The sequence below is a fragment of the Ornithorhynchus anatinus genome, chromosome 8 (genome assembly GCF_004115215.2).
Source record: "Ornithorhynchus anatinus isolate Pmale09 chromosome 8, mOrnAna1.pri.v4, whole genome shotgun sequence".
Lineage (NCBI taxonomy): Eukaryota > Metazoa > Chordata > Mammalia > Monotremata > Ornithorhynchidae > Ornithorhynchus > Ornithorhynchus anatinus.
This window is the reverse complement of record NC_041735.1, coordinates 49,562,713-49,583,013: the sequence shown is the minus strand read 5'-3', so window position 1 is coordinate 49,583,013 and position 20,301 is coordinate 49,562,713. Positions and strand designations below refer to the sequence as shown.

Here is a 20,301-nt window from a genome sequence, read left to right as displayed (position 1 = left end):
CCTTCACGAGACATGAAAACGGCCAGGGTGCTAGTTTTGACGAGTTAATTCTGGACTATGAGGTGATCCTCACCCTTTGAGAGCAACTTTTTGAATAAAGCAAACGGTTGGCGTGAAAGAGTTCAGTGTCAAGAGTAGGTTAGACTCCTTGGGGATTTGGTCCTTCTGAGAAGAATGGAAGGAAGAGGGTGGGTTTTCACGATGAGGTCCGCAATCAACCTTCTAGATGTGGCTGGGCCAGGAAGAGGTAAATGAGGGGCAGGGTGCTTTCCCATCAGTCGAAAATCACCTTGTTCCCTCGGAGTGCCCTCTGGCTCCTTGCTCTTCACTCTTGCTCAGCTCTTCAATCCCTTGCTCATCTCTCCCTCCTGCCAGGAACTCCCTATTCTTTCCCACTGGGCCATCTCCCCATCGTTAAAGCCCTCTCGAAAATCCCTCCTCCAAGAGGCCTCCCAAACTGAGTTTTCTTTTCCCCCTGTCTTATCCTCTCAACGACCAACTTGACACCCATGCATCAACTTAGCACCTATATGCACTCACGGTCCCCCAGAGCACTTTGGTGCATGACAGTCGGTGCGCTCTCTATTTAAGCGCCTACTTATTCCCCCCGTCCGCGTGGCCTATTGGAAAGAGCCTGGACTTGGGAGGCGGAGGACCTGGGTCTATTCAGCGCTCTATCACCCGCCTCTTGGTCACGGTGTCACCGAACTTCTCCGCAAGAATAGCGGTGGTATTTGTGAAGCAATGACTATGTGCTAGGCACTGTAATCATTATAAGAAGAATGTTGGTATTTGTTAAGCGCTTACTATGTGCAGAGCACTGTTCTAAGCGCTGGGGTAGATGCAGGGTCATCAGGCTGTTCCACGTGAGGCTCCTAGTCTTTATAGCTATTTGATAGATGAGGTGACTGAGGCCCAGAGAAGTGAAGTGACTGGCCCACAGTCACCCTGCTGACGAGTGGCAGAGCCGGGATTCGAACCCATGACCTGTACTAAGACTGTGCGCCCATCAACGGGCAGGGATTGTCTCTATCTGTTGCCGAATTGTACATTCCAAGCATTTAGTACGGTGCTCTGCACATAGTAAGCGCTCAATAAAAACTACTGAATGAACTAACCACACAGGTGTATATAAGAAAATGGGGGTTGGATACGGCCCGTGTACCACGTGGGGTTTCCGGTCTGACTCCCCAGTTTACAGAGGAGGGAACTGAGGCCCCGAAAAATGAAGAGACCTGCCCTAGGTCGCGCGGCGGATAAGCGGCCGAGACTGGATCTGAACCCGGCTCCTTCCGAGTCCCGGCCCGTGCTCTATCCATTCGGCTGCACCGCTTCTCTGGCATCTCCGAGAGCTCATCTGTAGAAATGGGGATAAAAATACCGGTCCTCCCTCCGGCTTAGTTGTTGAGCCCCTCGTGGACAGGGATGGGGTTGTGACCTCGATAGAGTATCTAGGGCAGTACTTTGCACTTTGCTTGGGCCAGAGGAAGAGCTTAGCCCATACATAGCACAATAGTTTCTTCTTCACCTTCCTCCTGCCTGTGCAAGATTTCGTGTCCGACGACTCCATCAGATGAGAAGATCTTTGGAGGGAAGACATGTCACGTCTTCTCCCCTTAGTCTAGTGACCCAAATCCTTAGCGTAGCGCACCGCGCAGAGTCGACGCTCGGTATGATTGATTGATTCGAAGGTTTCTTGCTGCCACCTAGTGATGCAACTGGGTCCTCAGCAAGATCGCATATCCGACCAAACTCTCACACGCGACCGAAGACGTCCGCCGAGGTCGCCCCTTAGTGGGAGCGGGTCCGCTGGTGGAACTCATGAAGTCCGGACATCTTTTTGCAGACCCCCTGGCTTTGGTAGGTTCAAACGGCAAGACTTCCAGTCCTCTCGACTGTAAGCTCGTTGTGGGCCGGGAACACGCCTGCTAATTTAGTTCTATCGTACTCTCCCAAGCGAATAGCGCGGGGCTCTGCTCAGAAAAGTGCTCAAGAAATACTATCGAGTGATTATGGCACGAGGGCGTCAGGAGCGTATCTCAAGAGGTTTTTGGTGGAGGCGTGTTTAGTTATAGAGTAGGTGTGCTGGGAGGATCCCGGATCCATTTTTCCAAAAGGATCTTGCTCCCCTCGTGGCTCCCGGTGAACCCAGGCGCCGTTTCTGAGCCGTGGGACCCGGCGGCAGGAGCCAAGGTGGAGGGAGGCAGGGCTTGGCAAAGTGAAATTATTGAACCGGCAGGCATCTGGTGCTGTCTAGAATAGGGTCAGACCAGCTGAAAAGCAGCCTGCAGGTCTGAGCCTGCCAGCCAATTTGCATACCAAATGGGTTGCCTCAGGGTAACAGAGGTGGGGCCAACAAATCTTAATAGGGGGAGGGAAACACAGCCAGGTCCCGCCAGATCTGATTTCCTGACCAGGTGGTGGGAGGCCTGGAAAAAGAGGCACCCAGAGAAATGAAGAGGACAGAAGGAAGAAGGTCCCCCGACACCAAGTAGGGCTGGCGAGCAGATCCCTAGGGCGAGAAGCACAGTGAAGTGGGCATAGGTCACATCAGCAACGGACCAGCATTCCCTAGAGGTTCCGGCGGACTTATCCCCACCGATGGGAGGATGGCTATTCATTCATTCATTCAATAGTATTTATTGAGCGCTTACTATGTGCAGAGCACTGTACTAAGCGCTTGGGATGAACAAGTCGGCAACAGATAGAGACAGTCCCTGCCGTTTGACGGGCTTACAGTCTAATCGGGGGAGACGGACAGACGAGAACAATGGCACTAAACAGCGTCAAGGGGAAGAACATCTCGTAAAAACCGATGGCAACTAAATAGAATCGAGGCGATGTACAATTCATTAACAAAATAAATAGGGTAACGAAAATATAGACAGTTGAGCGGACGGGTACAGTGCCGTGGGGATGGGAAGGGAGAGGTGGAGGAGCAGAGGGAAAAGGGGAAAATGAGGCTTTAGCTGCGGAGAGGTAAAGGGGGGATGGCGGAGGGAGTAGAGGGGGAAGAGGAGCTCAGTCTGGGAAGGCCTCTTGGAGGAGGTGATTTTTAAGTAAGGTTTTGAAGAGGGAAAGAGAATCAGTTTGGCGGAGGTGAGGAGGGAGGGCGTTCCGGGACCGCGGGAGGACGTGACCCAGGGGTCGACGGCGGGATGGGCGAGACCGAGGGACGGCGAGGAGGTGGGCGGCGGAGGAGCGGAGCGTGCGGGGTGGGCGGTAGAAAGAGAGAAGGGAGGAGAGGTAGGAAGGGGCAAGGTGACGGAGAGCCTCGAAGCCTAGAGTGAGGAGTTTTTGTTTGGAGCGGAGGTCGATGGGCAACCACTGGAGTTGTTTAAGAAGGGGAGTGACACGCCCAGATCGTTTCTGCGGGAAGATGAGCCGGGCAGCGGAGTGAAGAATAGACCGGAGCGGGGCGAGAGAGGAGGAAGGGAGGTCAGAGAGAAGGCTGACACAGTAGTCTAGCCGGGATATAACGAGAGCCCGTAATAGTAAGGTAGCCGTTTGGGTGGAGAGGAAAGGGATGGCTACTGTCCACAAGACTGTAAACTCCTTGAGGGCAGAGATCCTTTCTACCAAGTCTGTTGGATTGCACTCCCCAGGGTGGGTGTGTCCATTGATGGCGATGGTATTTGTTAAGCGCTCACTATGGGCCAAGCACTGTTGTAAGCACCGGCACCGTCGTCAGCGAAGACTCCCGACGCTCGGCTGTAAGCTCTCTGAGGGCAGGGATCCTGCCGACTTAGTCCGTTGTTTTCTCCCCAGGGTTTAGGGTAGTACTTTGGACAAGTGACCGAACTCCTCTGTGCCTCCGTTCCCTCGTCTGTAAAATGGGCATGAAGGCCGTGAGCCCCATGTGGGACAACCCGCCTCCGTCATGTTTAGAACAGTGCTTTGCCCAGAGTAAGCGCTCAACCAACGCCCTCATTATGACTCTGCATAGAGTAAGCGCTCACTAAATAGCACCGATTGTTGGGGCGAGAGGTGACTCAAGCTAAGGACAGGCAAATCCCCTTGGATGGCCAATCCAGCCTTCCTGGCTAGAAAGAGATTGGACGTGGAATTTTTTTTTTGTTTTCCCTGGAGATGTTTTCTCATGAGTGGGGAAGTTCTCCTATATGTGCTTGCCCTCCGGTGCGAATCTTGAACCAGTTCTAGCAGCCCATGGAATCCATCATCCCTCCAGCCCCGGAAGCGGCTGCACGTGATGGGGGATTTTGCTTATCAAGCAGTGGAATGTATTCATTCATTCAGTAGTATTTATTGAGCACTAACTATGTGCAGAGCACTGTACTAGTGCTTGGAATGAACAAGTCGGTAACAGATAGAGACAGTCCCTGCCGTTTGACGGGCTTACGGTCTAATCGGGGGAGACGGACAGACGAGAACAATGGCACTAAACAGCATCAAGGGGAAGAACATCTCGTAAAAACAATGGCAACTAAATAGAATCGAGGCGATGTACATTTCATGAACAAAATAAATAGGGTAATGAAAATATAGACAGTTGAGCGGACGAGTACGGTGCTGAGAGGATGGGAAGGGAGAGGGGGAGGAGCAGAGGGAGATGTGGGGGAAAAGCGGATTTAGCTGCGGAGAGGTGAAGGCGGGGGGGCGGTAGAGGGAGCAGAGGGAAAAAAGGGGGGAGCTCAGTCTGGGAAGGCCTCTTGGAGGAGGTGAGTTTTAAGGAGAAGCAGCGTGGCTCAGTGGAAAGAGCACGGGCTTTGGAGTCAGAGGTCATGGGTTCGAATCCCGGATCTGCCACTTGTCAGCTGTGTGACTTTGGGCAAGTCACTTCACTTCTCTGTGCCTCAGTTACCTCATCTGTAAATGGGGATTAACTGTGAGCCTCACGTGGGGCAACCTGATGACCCTGTATCTACCCCAGCGCTTAGAACAGCGCTCTGCACATAGTAAGCGCTTAACTAATACCAACATTATTATTATTAAGTAGGGTTTTGAAGAGGGGAAGAGAATGAGTTTGGCGGAGGTGAGGAGGGAGGGTGTGCCGGGACCGCGGGAGGACGTGGCCCGGGCGTCGACGGCGGGATAGGCGAGACCGAGGGACGGTGAGGGGGTGGGCGGCAGAGGAGCGGAGCGTGCGGGGTGGGCGGTGGAAAGAGAGAAGGGAGGATATTGAATGCGTAGTTTTGTGTGGAGCACTGTACTAAAGTCCTTGAGAGAGTGTAAGGGAGTTAGTGGGCATGATCCCTGCCCTCAAGGGGCTTCATGTCAACCCGAGGATACAGACATGAAAGAAAATGACAGATAAGGGAAATAGTAGAGTAAAGGGGGATGAAGATCAGTGCAGTAGGGCTTGCTTTCCGATAAAGCCACTTAGAGAGCCTGAGGCCCTCTACAGGGATGACAAAATAGTCTGAACTAACAATGGAAAATGTTCCTAGGGCAGCTGAGGACAAATCCGGCAACTATTTCAGCACACTCCCCTTCCTCGACCTCTGCCAAACTTTCCGCAGAGAAACGGGCCAGCATGAAATAGGCTTAGAGGAACTCTTCTAAGATTGTCCCTTCAGCCAAGTGAAAGGCCTCGGGAGCTCACTCCCCCATCTCTTCCAACTTTCCCAAGGAAGAAATTTGGATTGTGAGTAGGAATCTGTTCCTAACCCAAGAAATCTTGAAGAGTGACTTTGAATGACTAAAGAGACGCTGGGGCTCAAGTTGCAGCCCAGCATTCCTCCTAAATCTCTCCTGCCTGCCTTCTTTTGGGAAGACTTTCTGCGGTAAGCCACTGAGCCCCCAGCCGAGAGCTCCCCAAAATAGCACACGGCCTCTTAGCCGTCCTGGTACGGCACCCCTCCCGCTGGTCTCTTCGGTCAGGCTTTGCCTCCTAAGGCCCGGCTCTCAATCGTACTGGCCCGTACCCCTCTGAACCTCCCCGGCAAAGAGATGTAGCTTCTCAACAGCCATCTGACAAGAACATCTCTGCCTGATCTCTTGTTCCCTCAGACTCCTTCGGGTGGCTGTTTGGGCTTTCCAACCCCCCCCCCCCCCCCACCCCAGTATTGTGGCACAAGAAAGTCTTTCTGAAGAATTCCCCCCAGTTCACAGTAAGCCCTTCAAACAGACCGATCTCATCCTCCTCTATTTTTTGGAAAGAATGGGAGCCTGTCGGCTCCTTATTGGCGAAATCAAGCCGTCAGTAGCCAATAGTGAAAATGCGTTGTTGGCTCACGGTACCAGCTTGAAATTGATTTTTCGGAGACACTTTGGTCCCAAAGTGAGGAAATTTCCAGAAACGAAATGTGTCTTAAATGTATTTAAGGAAGTGCGACTCCAGTGAAACCCACGCCGTCAAGAACGAGGTAACTGTCCGGAAGACTCCGCTTGGAGGTGTCCCACATAATTCCATGTCCCGTGTCTGTCATGACCGCGGAAAATGATCTCTTTGTGAATGAAACTCGCCTTCGTGAATGTCATCACCTGGAAGCAGAAAGGTATATCCATGAAAAATCCCCACATTGGCCCCTCTTTTCATGATCCAGCCATGCTCAAGATTCCACTGTCGTCTGACTCACTTGTTTGGATCAAAAAGGGGCCAGCCTGACTTCATAGATTTTTGATTTTATGAGCCAATATTTGGGTCTTTTTGGATGCCAAGAGGATGGGTCATCCACAACCAGACATATTTGTAAAGCCCATCTTCTAAAGAGTCCGACCCGGCCGAGCGACTACCTCATTCCTACTCCCCACGCCCTGGCTCGGGGAAGAGGGTGACATTCCGTCCCGTTCTTCTCGGCCGATAAACCCCAGACAGGTGAAAAGATCGGTTGTGCCGGCTGGCCAGAAAGCCTGGGAATCAGATAGAGAAACCAATTCTCTGACTGTAAGCCTGGCACTCAATTCCCTAGACCACTCTTTCCTGGATCCGGGTGGAAATGAAATCTTTGAGGGGTCTCAAAGACCACGTCCCATCATCATTTCCCCCCCCCCCCCCGGCAGCATCAGTCGACATACAGGAAAAGCCCTCGCATCAGGAACGGGGGCGATTTTAACCGGCGACCAACCGGCAAGGGAGACGGAGAGCTCGTAAACGTTCATTCGAGAGGTAGAGGGGTCACCGGGGAGTCGAGCTAAGCCTCAGCTGTCGTACTTACAGAAAAGAAATCGCACCCTCCAAAGTCAGCCAAACTATAGGTTTCTTTCCGTTCCAGCCAAAGTCATGCCGTCTTTTTGGGCCCACCCACTGCCCAGATTTCCTTCTTCCTATGAATATTAATGTCTTTTTCCCCCTCTACCCTGTAAGCTCATTTTGGGCAGGCAAAGGGACTAGCAACTGTGTTGCGTGGCATGGCTCAGTGGAACGAGCACGGGCTTGGGAGTCGGAGGTCACGGGTTCAGATCTCCCCCCTCAGCCGCTTGTCAGCTGTAACTTTGGGCAGGTCACTTAACTTCTCTGTGCCTCGGTGACCTCACCCGTCTAATGGGGCTCAAGACTGTGAGCCCCACGTGGAACAACCTGCTCACCTCGTATCCTCTTTGGCGCCTAGAACAGCGCTTACCAAATACAATCATTATTAGTATAATTACTGCTCCAAGCATTTAGTGTAGTCCTCTTCATCCAGGAAGCGCTCAATAAAGACCACTGCTAATGTCGAAGAATGTATGATAGCATATCCACAGAAAAGAACAGACAGCACAAACCCCCGAATAAACCCTAGCACTTAGGAATGTATTCACCCGCTCCTCGGCAGTTATTGCCTTTGCGTGCTCAACTCCTTAAGTTGAGCATTCTAGTTGTAAATGTGTTTAGGTTTGTCCCGGCCTTTAGAACTCAAGCTCCTCCTGAGAAGGTAATGGGTCTCTCAGCCATTCTGTACTCCAGAGATGTCTAATGTGGTGCACTGGATCCTGGGGGCTCAATAAATACCACTTCTACTCGGAACCAGCTGGTTTCACTGGAACCAGCCTGTCACTGGAGTCTTCACAGATAATGTTGGATTTGCATCTGCTAAGATTCCCCGCTACCAAAAAGATTCTGTCGCCACAATAAACGTGAAATGCGCTCATCAACCAGACACTTAACTCCAATTCAAGCCAGCTAATGGAACACTTTCTGCAAACTTGGAAACCCACTTGGGAGTATAGGAATGGCCCAAATCGGTGTGTGGTGGGACAATTTATCCTAAGCACAGAGAACTGGCTTCCCCGAAACAAAGTGCCCGGTTCCAGAGGCCCGCTTCCCTTTTTTATCTCGAGTCCAGTTGTCCTCCCCACGCAAGTACAGAAACTGCAGTGTGACTTTGAGTGGTGGTTAGGATCCATCGTCGGTCACCTCTAGTGGGCCAGTTTTCCATGCAATTGCTTTAAGCTTAGTGTGTTGTGATTTAGCCCGAAGAAAACACTGCTTTTCTGGTCATTTTCACGGACAGTTGCCATGTCCAAAAAGATGTGGGCATTCTGTCTAGATGTAGGTAGCGAGAGAGCGTGCGTAAGCCGAGCTGTGGGTTGGAAAATGGTGCTCCGGATGGGGCGATCTTCTCAAATGGGTGGGGGTGTGACTGGAAAGACAGACGCGCACTGGAAAATCCATTCCCCTTGGTGTTTATGTACAGCAAAGGCTTGGGAGGGGGGAATCTTTGGCTGTGGGAGGGTCAAGGGGTTCCCGAATAAGAAGCGTTCCCCTCCAAGGCCGCAATCTCCGGAAACTCATCTGGCCAGTAGCAAAGGTTTCCCAGGGCGGAGGGTTGGGGGCTGGGGACGCCATCCTGTGAGCTGAAACCAAGTCCTTAACCGACGCTGCCTGACTCTAAGCACTCCCCGTCTGGACGCCGGCCCGTGAAAGAGGTGGATGGGGAATCGCTAGCTATGATGAGCTATGAGCTATGATGATTGTTATTAGTAATAACAATAACCAGAAAATGGGATTTAAGTGTCTTCTTTGTGCCAAGCACGCTCCTGAGACCCAAAGTAGAGGCAAGATAATCAGGGCCCACGTGAGATTAATAATCTAAGTAGGAAGGAGCATGGGTCCTGAGCCCCATTTTGCAGATGAGGGAAGTGAGGGCCAGAGAAGTGACGCAATTTGCTCAAGGCCACGCGGCAGGTAAGCGGCGGAGTTTGGATTAGAACCTCGACCTTCGGGGTCTCAGGCCTCTGTTCTTTCCATGGAGCCATGTTGCCGTTGTTCAGATGGATGAGGAGTGAGGTGATCAGCCTTGGGTTCCTGCAGGTACATCTTGGCCACTGTTAGAGCCAGAAGCCCTTAGTGCAGTGCTGCGCGCACAGTAAGTGCCCAATAAAAACGATTGAATGAATGAAAGTGAGGCAGTTTGTACCATTGGTCTTCACCAGTCGTGGCTGGGCTGATGTTCTTATGAATTTATTCGCCTCGCAGTCAGTGGCTTGTCTTTTTGAACTCCCAGTTAAGGAGCCGCTTCTTGTCGAAATCAACCACGGAATGGGAAAAAAAAAAATAGAGCAGGGGCAGGATACTCAAGTGAAAGGCATGACTTTTAAGAACTTCAGGCCTTGCAAATTGTTAACAATAGGTAATGATTTCTAAGTGACTGGCTTCTAAATCCGTCCCGGGATACGGAGAGGATTTGTAAAAGGGCTATGTCAAACACCTGCTTTATATTCTAACTGGACTCTTAGGACTTTTGGAGAGTTTTGCAAACTGTTTATCAGGTCCTCTGCCACCGGTTAGCTGCAAGTCCGACCGTGTCAGAGGAATGGACACCAATCCCTGACTCTGGGGAAAAAAAAAAAAAAAGCAAAGATTTCTATCAGGTGCTTGGATGAATAAAAAGTGTGCAGGACTAGGTAATCTCCAGATGACTTGAAGGGAATTAGGCAGCTCCAAGGCAGATAACTCTGAGGTTGGAGTAGCGAGGACTCCTATGTTCTGATGAGAACAGTCCGACAGTGAGGCCGCGCGGCCAGCCCAATGAGGCCTGCGAAACCCGGAGCCTCGTCAGCGCGAGGCATCGTAGGAAACAGCTCCGATATTGATGGGGTCCCTAGTTCTGAGTCGGTCCCATTCTTGCCCTGAGCGAGAGGAGAGAGGAGGAAGGAACAGACCCCGCGTCACCGCAGGAAATCAACTCCTCAAGGCTTCCACGGGTAGCACTGTTAAATGTGGGTATCCTCTACTGTGGGGTTTTTATCGGAAGGTTGCGTGTGGTGAGTCATCGCTGAAATCACAGTCCTAAGCTAGGTAGCTCCACGCTCGGACTCGGTCTGGCAGGTCTCACGTGCCCGAAGTCTTCAGAGTGCCCACACTGTAGCCGCCCGGCAGCGCGCGCGTCTCATCGGGGAGCATTCGTCTTTAAAGGTACTAAGCACGTGGGAGAGTTCAAAGCAACGGAGATGGCGATCACGTGCCAACACTCCTCGATAATGAGAAAGGAAAAGGCTGGCTTTCCAGATCTGTTTTTTGATGGTCGATGTCCTTGCAGGGGCTCTCACCTCTGAGAACAGGTTGGATCCATTGACGAATTTAATCTGGACTCAGGAAATCGGATATTGCAAAAAGGCCCCGGTGAATGAATGAATGAACGACGGATTTTGTTTAGCGCGTACTCTGTGCCCAGCACCGTTCCAAGCGTCGGGGGAGAGCCGAGGGAATCGGGTTGTCCCACGTGGGGCTCGCGGTCATAATCCCCATGTTACAGGTGAGGTGACCGAGGCCCAGAGAAGCGAATCGACTCGCCCACAATCACCCAGCCGCCAAGTGACGTCCCCGGGATTAGAACCCATGCCCTCTGGCTCCCGAGCCCGTGCTCTTTCCACCGAGCCACACTGTGAAAGTGTGATGTAACCTAAATTTCATTCGTTGGGTTGGCAAATGCCATTTTCTGGAGCAGTGTCCGTCTGAGAGCCGCCTTTAAAATCACCAGTTGTGCCTAGTCGATTTCCAATCAGCACGATCTGCGGATTTTCCCCAGTGAGAATTTCTCAGCTACGTCCTTCACTTCAGTGAGGAAATTTCCAGAATTCAGTGAGCCTCCACAGTCAAGAATGTCATAGTACAAAATGTTCTTTTTTCCATCATAGCTTTCAACGGGGGCAGGGATGGTCTCTGTCGGTTAGCCGAATTGTGCTTTTCAAGCGCTGAGTGCAGTGCTGTGCATCTAGTAAGTGCTCAATAAATACTATGGAGGGAATGAATGAAGCAGTGTTCTATGTATTTTTGCTCATGGTGGTGTGTTCATCTCTGTGAATCTTCCCCCGTGGGATTGCAAAGTTCTTTTTGTTCTGGAACCATCTTAGTCTCGACACCATGCTTTTTCCTGCTTTGGGTCGACTGCCTGGCTATTTGCCGAGAAACACCCAACCTCACAACATGGTCTAGAGACTCCAGATAGGATTCAGTTTGGTTCCGTTTAGGTTTGGCTCTTCCCTGATCCTAAATAACGTGTGCAGAGACACTGTATCGATTCCTGTTGGTTCATCCACTCCCCTTGGGAAACCAGGGGAAACGGGGCAAGTGATTTCTTTGGGCAGTCAACAATCCCCACACATTTGGACCTCAGATGAAATATCCTCATCATTTCCACAGCAGTGCTGTAGCTGGGAAAGCTCCAGTGTGGGGGCTGAGTAACTGAACAGATCTCCAGTGGTTGATGAGTATCCACGAGCAGCTAGTCAACCTGCTTGACATTGCCCTGCGCTTTCTCTCTTCACATTGTTTCACTTCTCCTTCTCCCGTCAGATGTCGGGAAAACCCGATTCACGCATGTGTCTTTCCCCAGCAGCCTGTTGGCCCGTTCCCTAGTTGGATTGATTTATGTTTTAATTTTATGGATGATATCACACAATTACCTCCAGATGGAATAATCGGGATGAAGTACTGCCAATAAACATTAGGCACTAAGAGGGTTCCACCAGCACCATCCATTTTGCGCTGTAATTATTTTGGTTTGGGCTTCATAAATTTGTCGAGAGGCACCGAGCGATTCCTTCGAGCCAGGGATCCCTCCCCTGTCGGGCTCATTAGAAGGAGATTACCTCCAAACTAGCTTTGGTGACCTCCCCCGCATACTTCTCTTATCACCTCGCGGCCAAGAACAGGTCCTATAAATTGTGGTTTATGGAGCAGAAGACATAGGAAATCTGATCGGTTCCCCTCGGGGCCAGTTGCCGAATTATTCATTTCGAGGCATATTCCGAGCCATAAAGTCTCGAGTCGGGTTTGTGAATTAGACCGGCCGAACGGCCGCCGTGTGAACGGAACCGAGCGTCGGCGGGTTTTCTTTCCGACCGAGTCAACCGAACAAGCCTTTCTAGATTTCTGACAGCGTGGAGCCAGCTGGAACGACGCGATGCGTGTATGTCAGCTCTTTCCTGCAATCACTATTCTCTTGGATTTCTGGCTCATTCAGTCGGGCAGTGTCTAAATGGGCCGAAACGGCCGAACCCCAGCAGAGCCTTCGGGGGCCGATGCCGGGGCAACGATGTCACCGGACGTGCGGTAAAGGCCGCCCTCTTGCCGCTCCTTCAGATCGGCTCGAAAGCCAGAAATATCTGTGCATCGAAGTTCACCCCACGCCGGCCAAATCCACGCACCGGCCTTAACGACCTCACGAACGTAGACAACGGGACGTTCATTCGGATTCTCCATCCCCGTTTCAGTCCCGCAGATAGCAGAGTCACCTCGAGTGACTCATCTTGGCATCTTCCAAGTCCGAGCTTTCTTCCCTAAAGACAACCTCCCAGTTTAGTCTGGGGTGCCGGAAAACCCTCAGATGTCTGACAGCAAGACTCCTTTGCCTTTCTGCCGGAAAATGTCTCAGACTAGAGTAGTCTCCAACGGAAAGACTCCCAGAAGTGATCTCATCTCGTCCTCCACCTCCAGGAGGACTGTCTCTCTCTCTCTCTCTCTCTCTCTCTCTCCCCGCCATCACCCCCAACTCCTTCCCTCCCTCCCCGACGTCTCATCGGAGCCGCAATCACCTATTTCCAGGCGAGTGTCCCACCGGGACCTCAGACTCTATATTTGTGCAAAGTGAACTCCTCATCTTTCTCCTGCAGCGCCCAGTCCCCTCCGACTTTCCCATCTCAATCGACAAGCTGACCGTCGCCATCATCCCCGTCTCCCAAGCGTCCATCCTCGGGGTCATCGTCGACTCTTCGCCAGCCTTCAACTCTCGCGTCTAGTGGACGGCCAAATCTTGTAGGTTCTCCCTTTGTGACATTTCCCATATCTACCCCTTTTCTCCCCCCACACCGCGGCCACCTTTGTACGGGCTCTGGTCTTGCCACGGTGGTCCCAAACGCTTAGGAGCCTATTAACACCTTATCCCCGCTCCCCCGGCTCCCTCTTTCGACACAGACGACTCGCCGCCGGGCAAATCATCTCCTAAAGCGTCACTTGGCCCACCTCTCTCTTCTCCTTCAACCCCTCCGCTGGCTTCCTGGGCCTCCTCATCAAACCCCGGCTCCTCATCGTCGCCTTCAAGGCTCTCCCCTCCCTGGGCCTCTTTAGGTACGGGGTCGGGTACCGAGGGGCCCGACCCCGACTGTGCAGAATTTCCTCACCCACCCTTTCCCACCTGGCTGTCTTCCCTGCCGACTCTACCTCACTCGCCTATCCGCCTCTGCCTCCTCCCTCCGCTCTTTCTCCAGCTTGGAGCCCTCCCTCGCTCCCCACCTCCGACATCTCACGTGAGGGTCTCCTCCCCTTGAGATCCCTTCGGGGATGTCGGCTCATCCCCTCCACTTTCCCAGATCCACTTCCTCGCACCCTGGCCTTATTGTATGAACTCATTCACAGCCTCGCAATCATGCCTAAGTCTGCTTCCTTTCCTTTCACTCGGATCGTAAATCCTTGTAGGTGGGTCTCCCCCCAGTAGACTGTCATGTGATCAGGCAACCTGCCATTCTTTTATACGATGTACTTCCCAAGTAGTCACCGTGCTGCCCTGGGCAGTGGGCGTACAAGAAATGTGACTGTCCCCGTGACTCTTCCTAGCAGGGATTTGAGCTGAAACCATCCAAGAGTCTGGGGGTTCGTCCTTCCGTCAGAGCCGTCAATGCACAGTTTGTTAAAGATGCCATCCATCAAGGAAATGGGTTTTTCTGTACCTGCAGAGGAATCATTCGATCTTTTTGGTAGGAAATTGTCATTGAATCTCACCCTGCAGTTTGGAAGATTACCAATCCAATGGGCATGGAAATCTGGACCCAAGGCGGGTAAATCCCGACATTGCTGGGGAGTCCCTGTCATGTGCACCCCCTCTTATCCCTGGGGACAGATCGCTTGGTTTGGGGCCCCGACCTTGGGTATATTGGCCGGCTACCGATGCCCATCGTGAAGCAGGACAGCCCCCGGAGATGAAGAGGTAATCGAAGCCGCAGCATCCAGAAACAGTTCGCCTTCCAAGTCGTAGAAGCCCAGCCCCGGCTATGTCAGCTTTTCATTTGGAACCCGAGAAGCGAAAGCATTTTGGGGTTTTGGGTGGAAATGGTCGATGGTGACTCACAGGGACAGGCCAGAGACATATGCATCCGCACGTGCAAACACACACAGTGGACCCCAAAACACAGGGTGGCCCCCGGAAAGAGAAATGCAACCATGAACCCAGGGCTGACGACACAGAAAGCAGTTAGAGCTTGGGACCGCCCCACCGAGAGCGGTGTGAGGCACCGGGTTGGCGTCAAAGAGGCTGTCGAGCTGGGGGAAACCTTTCCACTCCCTCCCATTCTGCCGGTGGGGATGGTCTTGACTCAGTCACCGACTCCGTGTCTAGGCCGGTACTCAATGTGAGGGTAGATGCCCGAGAATCGGGCCAGGCACAGTGCTGCGGTGCGAACCTCGACCTTGCCGTCTTTTTCTCGAGCCATTCGGTTCCCTTCCAGGGCCCCGTTCAACCGGGTGTCACTTCCACGGCGTGGATGGTTTCGCATCTTAGATCCGGCCCACGCCACCGCTGCCCCCATGCACGGGGGCCGCCCTTCTGGATCCATCCCCCGCGACCGTCCTTTGTGACGCTGTGGCCACGGTGCTGGCATGTCACAGCCGGAGGGAGCGACCTCACGCACGCCCTGCCTCAGACCGGCCCTGGCTGGCAGGTGGGCCTTTAGGTCAATCTGAGGATTCACGTTTCCCGCCGAAGCCAATTCCCGGCAACATCCGCGGCGCCGGTGTCCCGCCCAATGGGACAACCCAGTCCCAAGCTCCGGCTCCCCACTCCGATGGGCGCCAGCCACGGGCCCAGGGACCTGCTCCCCTCTGACGCCAGGCAAGCAGGCGGGCAGGATTCGGCAACCGTTTCCGGACGCGCCCGCCCCGGGCCGGAGCCACTCCCCAGTGAGCCCGGGACGAGGCCGGGTTCGCAACTTACCCTGCCGAGTCTCTCCTCTTTCCGTCGATCCATCGTATTTACGGAGCATTTCCTGTGAGCAGAGCAGAGCACCGTACTCGGCCGCTTGGGAGAGTAGAGTGTAACAGAGTCGGTAGATAGGTTCCCTGCCCCCAACGGGTTCCTCTGCGTTTCCCTCTCTGAGGCGACTCCAGCGCTCCCGCATCGTCTATGGACTTGGGGACTCACAGCCGCATCCCTCCCTGCCGTGCCGGTACAGCCTATCCATCCCAGCCCGCAGCCTTCGATCTTCTTGGCCCAGTTTCCTCATCGGACCCCATCTCATCTATCTCGCCCCCGAACCCTTTCCCACATGCTCCCCCAGCCTGCAACCAACTCCCTCTCCCTCCCTACGCACCAGACCACCACTCTCCCGACCTTCCAAGCCTCATCGAGGTGGCGTCTCGTTTGAGAAGCCGTCTCTTCCGTGTGATCCTGGCCTCGGATCTGCGATCTGTAGTCATTCGTTAGTCACGGCCCCCTCGGCCTCCCAGCACGTGGGCGCGTATCTATAAATTACATAGTAGAAGTGAGTAATATTGCCCGTGTCCCCCTCTAGACTCCAAGGTCATGGTGGGCAGGGAACCTGTCTGCCAACTCCAAGCATTAAGGGCGGTGCTCCGCACCCTAGTAAGTGCTCATGAAATACCTTTGACGATCATCGTGGAGACCTGCCTATCCTTCTATTCTCTTGCCGCCGCTACCTGTAATGTATTTTGGGTCGGTCTCTCCCTCTAGTGTGTAAGATCCTCGTGGCGGCTAATTCGGTCGGACCGTCTCAAGCACTTAGTCCGGGGCTCTGCCCGGAGTAAGCGCTAAAGAAATGCAACGGATTGATCGATCCCCAGCCCGAGGTGGGGCAGGGCACATCCGTGGCTCGGCAAAGCGAGGGCCGTCCAGAGGATCCAAACGTCTACTCCCGATTGAGGGGACGGGAGCTTAAAAGCCCTAGCGCTGGTCACCTGATGGCCCCCCCCCCCCCCCCCCCGCCCCCGGCTCCCGTCCGGAGGTCAGCTTTCCTGCAGTCTGCTTGGACAGATGTGAAAATGGTTTTCAGAATTACTCTGGCACAAAAGTTGGCATTAACCTGACCTTCCTTTCTCCACCGGCTTTCGCCTGCCTCCTGGTCTGGTTTTACCAGGTGCTAGGTGAAGAGCATCAGCCCAACCATCTGTGAGATATACTGAGCACGTTTTGTGTCTAGAATGCTGTATTAAGCACTCGGGAGAGTGAAAAACCTCCGTGTGGTCAGGAGACACGTCAGCAACTCGGTTGTAACAGTGTACGCGTACGTCTCTGGCCCAACGGTCCTTTCGTATGGGATCTGTTCAGCGTTTGCTATGTGTGAGGCTCGGGACTAAGCAGTGGGGTAGATGCAAGCGAATCAGTGTGGGCACGGTCCCCGTCCCACATCGGGCTCACGGTCTTTGTCCCCATTGTCCAGATGAGGTCACCGAGGCCCAGAGAAGCAAAGCGACTTACCCAAGATCACACAGCATTCATTCATTCACTCATTCATTCAATGGTATTGATTGAGCGCTTACTATGTGCAGAGCACTGGACTAAGCGCTTGGAATGTACAAATCAGCCACAGATAGAAACAGTCCCTGCCCATTGACGGGCTTACACACGGTGGAGCCCGGATCTGCATCCAGGTCCTTCTGACTCCCAGGCCTGGGCTCTATCCACCGGGCCATGCTGCTTCTCCACGCCGCCCGATGCCCACAGGCTTCTCTTCCTTGGGCAACCAAACCAAAATGGCCCGGAAAGTAGGAACGTCTCGCCTCGTCTTATGCCGCCGAGTCGTTTCCAGCCCCCAGCGCCACCACAGACACATCGCGCCCGGCCTGCCCCGCTCTCCGTCCGCAATCGTCGTGATAGCGTACCGGTAGAGTTTTCTGGAGAAAAAAGGGCGGAAGCGGGACTCCGTCTTGTGCCTCCGCTGGCCGGGATGGGTGAGTTTTGATCTGCAGCAGCTGGCCTTTCCCTCGCCTCACCACTGGCCAAGCTCGGAAAGGAACGGCTGGGCTCGACCCTCCCTCCCGTAGCCGAGACGGGTAGAGTCCCGGACGCTCTCCGGGTGTGACCCTGAGAGGCCGAAGTCGGAACGAGAGACGGTCCATTTCTCGAAGGCCCAGATTGTTTCCTAGCCTTGGGCCAGCCCTGCAATTCCTAGCTAAGCTTTACTTTCATCCAACTCTGGGTCTTCTGACCTAGGCTAAAACCGCCCTGGTGAAATCATCTTGGATGAGGGAAAATAATGGGCAAAGGAAATATTGTCAGCACGAATCATCCAAGCAAACGGGTAGCACCAAGTAGACAATGGCAACCGACCTCACGGATTCAGAGGGACAGTCGGGGTCGTTGTCTCCCGACTCTATCTAGCCTTTCTTCCTACTTAGAGGCGACCCCACTCCCGGTGAATCACCCTCCGGGAGGGCGACTGTGGCCGAGAGGCCGTTTCTGCACCTCCCCTCCCGGAGATCCCGGTTCATCTAACCTTCGTCCCGAAAGGCCAGGGCCAGACGATGACGGCCGACGGTGCCACGGTCCAATGTGAATCTGGTCCGATGAGCTTTTTGAAAGGTAACGTTCAATGGTCAACGGAAACAGTCTTAGAAGGCGTCAGTGAAGGTGTCTCCTAAAGGACCGTAATGACGGCGACGTGCTGACGTGGGGGAAAAAAAGAATTTCGCTCTGAAATTTTTTAAGCGCTCAGCACGGCCCTTTGACTTGCGTCGTCTCCTCGGGATTGGGCGTCAGAGGTTGTGGGTTCTGATGCCTACTCTGCCTGTTAGCAGCAGCTGTGTGACTTTGGGCTAGGGACCGAACTTGTCTGGGCCTCAGTAATCCTCAGATGAAGACCGTGAGCCCCCCGAGGGACCACCCGATGACCCCGTATGTCCCCCCGAGCTTAAGACGGTGCTCGGCACATAGTCGACGCTTAACCGGTACCCCCGTGATAATCCCTAAGGACGGCAATCAATGAAGATAATGAAACGCGACCCTGTCCCGGTCTCACAAAAGGGCCACAGTCTCACAGGTGAAGGACAGAATGGGGGCATTATGCCCATTTCACAGAGGAGGCAATGGAGGCCCAGAGCGTTTGTCTCGCCCTAGGTCACCCAGCAAGGCGGTAGGAGCCCGGGAACTCGAATGCAGGTGTGCGGATTTCCGGTCCTCTGCCCTTGCCACGAGGCCCCACTCCCTCTCGGCGCGAAGTAAGTTCTTAGGAGACGTTGGTTGGAGTCGAACTTTTTGAAAAATGGAACACCTCTTTTACACGCAACTCGGACATTAATTGGCCACAGAGACGCATGCAAAAGGAAATGTTCCCATGGCATGCCTCAGAATACGCAATCGTGGCTTTGCCGGGGCAAAAATAGCCAGTCCGAAGGTGATGAACGGCTTCGAGCCAGGTTCACTCTGCACCTCGCGAATCCACCCCCTTATCCTAATCCTGGCTCAAATCCCGACACTTTGCTCAACCACGCGTTCGCCCTCAAATTCCTTTCTTCTCCTCCCACCTCCCCGCCCCCGCAGATTGAGGTTGACAGCAGTGGAACCTCGAGGTATGACCTAGTTGTTGGATTTCCGGTGAGTCATCACCAGTCATGTTTCAGACCGTCCTTGCCTGCCTCTTTATTTAAGAAGGGGCAATGACTAGGTGCCAGGCACTGTGGAAAGTCCCGGAGTCGTGGCGAGATACAAGGAGATCCGACCGGCCTCGCTGTCGGTCCCACGTGGGGCTCACAGTCCGAATCCCCATTCTGCAGATGAAGTAACCGAGGCCCAGAGACGTGAGGTGACTCGGCCAAGGTCACGCAGCAGACAAGTGGCCCAAGGGGGCTGAGAGAACCCAGGTCTCTCTGACTCCCAGGCCTGTGCTGTCCCTCCTAGGCCATGCCGCCTCTTGCCTCCTTTCTCAACTCACCCCTTAAGAAGTGGTTAAGAATCAGAATTCTCATCACGGCATCGGTTCCCCGCCAACTATGTGCCCAGCACGGTTGTAAGCACTGGGGTAGGATACAGGACGATCGGGTCGTCCCAGATGGGGGCTCGCGGTCGTCATCCCCATTTGACGGACGAGGGAACGGAGGCAGTCGAGACGTGAAGTGACTCGGCCCAAGTCACACAGCCGACAAGTAGCGGAGTTGGGATGACGACCCCGTGACCCGTGACTCCCCATCCCGCAGCGTTGCACTAAGCCACGCCCGGCGAACCCTCCAGGACACGTCAATGTTGTAAGGTAGAGAGAAAGAGGTTCCGACAAAGTCAGCCCCAGACAAACTCCCCGCGGATCTCCGCGGACACATTCCGAAGTCTTTCGAAAGGACCCGTCTGTCCAAGGGAGATTCCCAAGGGGAGCGGTCAAACACCCGTAGAGAAGTAGTCGGGCCTCAGACCCAGAAGCCGAACCACCAGGTCGTCATCCGAGCCGGTCCCCGGCCGAGAAAAGGCGTGGCCCGGTGGACGGAGCAGAGGCGCGGGAGTCCGAGGACCCGGCCTCTCATCCCGGCACGGCCCTCTGACCTGCGTCGTCTCCTCGGGCAAGGGACGGACCTCGTCCGTGCCCGGGTCCTCAGCTGTCAAATGGGGGATCCATCCTCCTCCCTCCGACAAAAACCGGGAGCCCCCTTGTGGGCCTGGGACTTGGATCTGGCATCTCCCCCAGAGGTCAGAACGGGGCTTGGCCCAAAGCGCTCAATGAGCAGCGTACTTTGTAGAGCGTGTGTGGGGAGGCCCGCTGACCGCCCCCATCCGCGTCTCTGCCCTCATAAGGCTAAAATGAGGGTCAGTCTCCGGACTGACGTCACGGGCAACTAGTGGAGATGGAGGGATGAAGGAACGCCAATCTTGCCGTATGCCGGTCGGGCCTTACTCCTGGCAGAAAGGGGAAGTAATAGGAGAGTGGCAGTGTACCGTGAGGGGGCTCTGGTGGGATACTTGTTTTGATGGCTGTCGCCAAGGGAGG

At 53.9% G+C, this 20,301-nt stretch overlaps 1 protein-coding gene and 1 long non-coding RNA gene across 2 annotated transcripts in view; one reads left to right on the top strand and one right to left on the bottom strand.

Annotated features, from left to right (window-relative positions):
• The window catches only part of LOC114813875, a 74,830-nt gene that overhangs the window by 38,116 nt on the left and 16,413 nt on the right, over nucleotides 1–20,301 (top strand). The gene's annotated exons all lie outside the window — the stretch shown is intronic.
• On the bottom strand, nucleotides 6,266–14,933 carry LOC114813876. Its single transcript, XR_003761643.2, has 2 exons — nucleotides 14,779–14,933; nucleotides 6,266–6,444 (listed from the first exon to the last, which is right to left on the bottom strand). It is a non-coding gene; the product is annotated as an uncharacterized LOC114813876 (long non-coding RNA).